General features: G+C 36.8%; 1 pseudogene; it reads left to right on the top strand.

Moving 5' to 3' along the window:
* The first annotated feature begins 2716 nt into the window (after positions 1-2716).
* LOC133825358 (acetyl-coenzyme A carboxylase carboxyl transferase subunit beta, chloroplastic-like) lies at positions 2717-3518 on the top strand (annotated as a pseudogene).
* Positions 3519-4931: the final 1413 nt, after the last annotated feature.

Here is a 4931-nt window from a genome sequence, read left to right as displayed (position 1 = left end):
TTAATTCAAACAATAATTATAATATTCAAATATGACAAAACTTTACTTTTATTTAAACCAATAAAATGTCTTTACATGCTTTTAGGGGCATTAATCCTAATACAAACAACACCCTCGAATCTGTCTCACTCCCTCAAGCGTTGAGTATAACTCCAATCCAAAAAAATTATTTAATTTGTGTTTTGAAAATTTATTTTGGATTTAGGAAAATTATTGTGCAATTTTGTGTCTAATTGTTAATTGTGGACTTTATTAATGTCTTAGATTGTTCTATGATATTTCTGTCTACTCTGTTTATATGTTGTGTTTGCAGGATTTTAAAATTTGGATATGTCCGATTTGTAGTCGTTATGTTGCCCATTTTTATAAACAAATTACAGACTTGTATTGAGTTAATTTCACAAAGTTTTTTGTTATTTTTGAATTTATTTAGTGTAATGGTTTCTAAAGATTACCAATTAAGCTAAGAATATGGAACTTTGAGTTGTATTTTTCATATCACTTGAGGCTAGAGTAATATTTTATTAAGAATTATTATGAGCGATATAGTACTATGAACCATTAGTGTGACTCTCATAATAGGGTCAAAGTTGTTATCAAAGGAAAGCTATGGTTTTGGATTTGAAAGAAAGGGCAATTTATGATTTTAAAATCATTGGTGAAATTTTATAACTAGGTCATAATTTTTTTTACTAAAAGGAAATTTCTATTTATAAGTATAATTGTATTAGTTTAGTTTATATTTGACTTTGTAATTACTCAAGTGTTAATAAGGTTTAAAGTTTTAAATTTTATGCATTTTTATAGACTTTGATTTATAGTTTTAGTGTTAAATGCCTGAAATATTTGTAGGACTTGTCCTATGAGTGTGCGATAGACGTACTCGACGTAGCGGGTCATGACATCTACCCACATGTAAAATCAAAGTGGAGCATGTGTAGACAGTTGGTAAAAAAGGCAACCTCTTGGTATAAGGTACCATGTCATGCATCTTACAAGGAGTCCAGAAGAAAACTTGAAAGTCCTCCTTATAGACTCGGCGGCAAGTGTGAACATGGAAAATAATCTCGACAAGTATTGCGAGTATGACTTCAACCTAAAGGGTCAGAAACATACACATGGCCAATGTCAGGAAAAGTGTAACGTCCTAAATTACCTAATAAGGTTTAGGGTCTTGATTAGGGGACTAGGATGGAGATTTATGGAAATTATATGTTTATGTGATATATATGCGTGTATGTATGTGATTATGTGAGTTATATGATAATATGACTAGATATGCATGTTTAGGTGCATTAAATATGCACGTGGGCCCGTTTCTTATTAGAAGGAAATTTTTTGTAATTTGGCCCGCTATGGGTATATTTGGAATATATGTCATATATGTGGATATATTTGGGTTACTCGGCACAAGATGATCCTAGGGAGCAAGTTAGCGGGAAAGTTACAACGGGACCAAATACCCAACTCGGGGTGAGTCAATGGGTATTTTGGATGCCTAGTACATTACCGGGTTATCTGGTAATAGGAGTAAACATTCGAGGATATATTTGGTATTGTGAGATTAGGAGGGAATTCTGGGAGTTTTGACCATTTTTCCTTCGGGGACATTTTTGGTACCCCGAGCCGGGATTTGCTTAAGGTTTCTTAGTGGCTAAGTAAACCTCACAAAACACCAAAAAAAGAGGAAAACAGGTTCTCATTTTCTCTCTCTCTCGGTTACACACTTACTCTCTCAAATTTCTTGGGAATTCTTGTAGTTTAAGGAGAATCGAGGCTAGTTTAGGCTCGGGATTGCTTCGGGAAAGACTTACCATCGATTGGGGAAATAGAGGTAACAATTCCTAGCCCTAAATCTTTGTGTTTTTTGGTTTTTAGTTAAGTTCTTAGAGTTTTAGAAACTTAGTTCTGAGTTGGGAATTTGAAGGGGGTTTTGGCCAAGCTTTTACTTGGGTTTTGATGGTTTTGAGCCACTGAATTGATTGGGGACTTTAGTTGTGAGTTTTAGCTATGTTGGGATAGGTTTTTGGATGGATTGGGCATGAGGAAAATAGAGAACAAAATAGGGTTTTCATGTCGAGTCGCGACCTTGTTTTCGGGGCGCCGCAACTCACTTGAGTGCTTGGAGAAGCAGGTGCCTTCGAACCATTTATGCTGCGATGCTTGCTAGGGTGCACCGCGGCATATGTCAAAGAAGAGGAGAGCTAGGGCTCTCTGACTTGGGGTGGGTCGCGACTCCTTTGTTTTGAGATGCGACATTTGAAGGGTTTTGAGCCCCGGGAGGGTTTTGAGTGTCGGAACTCAAACCTAAGGGCTCGGGATCGATCCTACTACCCGATTTAGTAGAATTCGACGTCATGGAGGCTAGGACTCAGTCTGGAAGCCTTTATTCGCTCGTTTTTATGAGATTCTCTATTGGTTGTGAGTAGGTTATCGTTAGAGGCTCAGGACCAGGATTGTGCTCAAGGGTCGTTCTTAATACATTCTGCACTCGGACCAAAGGTAAGAAAACTGCACCCAATACGTGATATATGTGATTAGGGCTTGGCCCAGTTGTTGATTATAACTATGATTAGGGCTTGCATATCCTCATGAAACTCCATTTACTACCAACTCAACATATGCAACATACTTTGTGAATATTTCCCCATAAATCACATCTTGAGTGATTACTATAGACATAAGTCAAAAAACCCTTCTGAGAACCTCAAAGCCTATGGTGCCTCGTAAATTGATAAATAGTCTTGGTGATCCTATTGAAAATACTAGTGTAAATGAAGATCAAATTCAAAATGATATGGAGAAAGACATTCCTAGTGGGAGTGATAGTGACAATTCTAATTACAGCAATGTTGATCATTTAATCGACGTCAGGTACATTCAGAATTTCATACTTGATGACACTTTTTTAGTTAGGGATAGTTACTCTATATATTTTGACATTGAAATCACAATTTTGAGATTGACAATGACCATTCTTTTCTAAGTGAACCAGAAAATTCTTTTTATAGTTATCAGAATTCTAGTTATCTGAATAATGTATTGAAGACTGATGATCCTCGCTATGATCATTACGTATATCATACAAAATATAGTTGGAATACTCACATTACTAGTTGCATTGACAATCGTTATCAAATATGTGTTGATAGTTACATCTTAACTAGTAGTGACAATTACAATGACAGTTACATTTATAGTTATATTTGTGGCGAAAGAGGAAATAGTAATGAAAGCGGAGTTCCTTTATAAGAACTAGTACTGATAATAGTGATTTAACTATAAGAGAAAGTTCTAATGATTAAGACGTAACTCAAAAATATAGACATTTGTGGGTTCAATGTGAAAATTTTTATGGATTAAATTATAAGAAATCTTTGAAATAAAAAATGAATATTTGTGAACATTGTGGATGTCATTTAAAAATGAATAGTTCAGATAGAATCGAACTTTTGATTGATCTAGGTACTTGGGATCCTATGGATGAAGACATGGTCTCACTGAGAAATGAAAGCTAGGGGAGTGAATGGGATTAGATATCCCAGTAGTTCTAGCCATAAACAATGGATACTAGGTGTTGTGCGTATCGACCCATGCAGTGTTGTAGCTATCACGTTAAGTATCCCACCTGGGGAGTACGTTCGCAAAAATGAAAATCAAAGGAATTGACGGGGGCCTGTACAAGTGGTGGAGCATGTGGTTTAATTCGATTCAAAGCGAAGAACCTTACCAGGTCTTGACATGCCGTGAATCCTCTTGAAAAAGAGGGGTGCCTTCAGGAACGTGGACACAAGTGGTGCATGGCTGTCGTCAGCTCGTGCCGTAAGGTGTTGGGTTAACTCCCACAATGAGCGCAACCCTCGTGTTTAGTTGCCATCGTTGAGCTTGGAACCCTGAGCAGATTTTCGGTGATAAGACAGAGACTTTACTAGTGTTTTCTCTATTATTTATAGGAATTCTCTTGTTAAGACCCTATGAATAAATTAAAACCTCATATTCATACACAAGCCTTCAAATTTACAAAGACAAGCACTTTCTTTATGAATTTCTTGGAGAAAGATTTGAAAGAGTGATCGATTCTATCAAAGCTCTAAGAGAACTATTTTATAGTGTAGGCGCAGTCATTAAGTCTAACCAATAAGATTATAGATTTTGAACATATCATTTACAGCTTAAAGCATGTGTCTATACAGACACATCAAGCGATGTGTAGCCTGCCTATAGGCGCAGGCGATACATCGCTTTCTGCAATACGCCAAAACCCTAAGGTTTTAGGCAATGCATCGCCTCCAATGAGGTGATGCAACACCACTAAGGCAGGTCCAACTTCTCAAAATTGACTTTAAACACCTCCAAATGCTCCAAACCTTTTGGGTATCCTTAGATAACTCAATGTATCACTTTGGACAAAAAAAATACAATTTTTAAATGCCTACAGAAAAACATCAAACTTCACATCTTCACTATGTGAAACTATTGACGGTGAGAACTCGTCAACAAGGTTAGGTTGGAAAACTCAAAGTGTAGTGAGAAAATGAAGAGCGGAGAGTGAACATAGAAGAAATTCAAAGGAAAAGTGCAAAGCAACAATAGAGAATAAATTGTGTATATTTCGTAATGGCTTAAGTTTACAATGAATTTCCCAACCCCTTTACCTCAAGGGTGAGGATCTATTTATAGGAGGGCTTTAATGTCTCCTTATACATGGTGGTCCCAAGGGGACAACATAGTACCCTGAGATGCTGCAGGTGTCAGTATGTAGAGAGTAATGGTGTTGAGGTAGTAGTGGTCAGACCTGGACCATGTTAGAGGCATGCAGGTAGTGCTACCACTCCTCGTACTAATTTTTACAACCACTACTTTTATGATACGGTTATCAAGGTCATACCTCTGACCTTCCAAGTTCGTACATCTCGTACATATCCGAGTGC

Source organism: Humulus lupulus, chromosome 3 (genome assembly GCF_963169125.1).
Source record: "Humulus lupulus chromosome 3, drHumLupu1.1, whole genome shotgun sequence".
NCBI lineage: Eukaryota > Viridiplantae > Streptophyta > Magnoliopsida > Rosales > Cannabaceae > Humulus > Humulus lupulus.
This window is presented reverse-complemented; position numbering and strand designations above follow the sequence as displayed.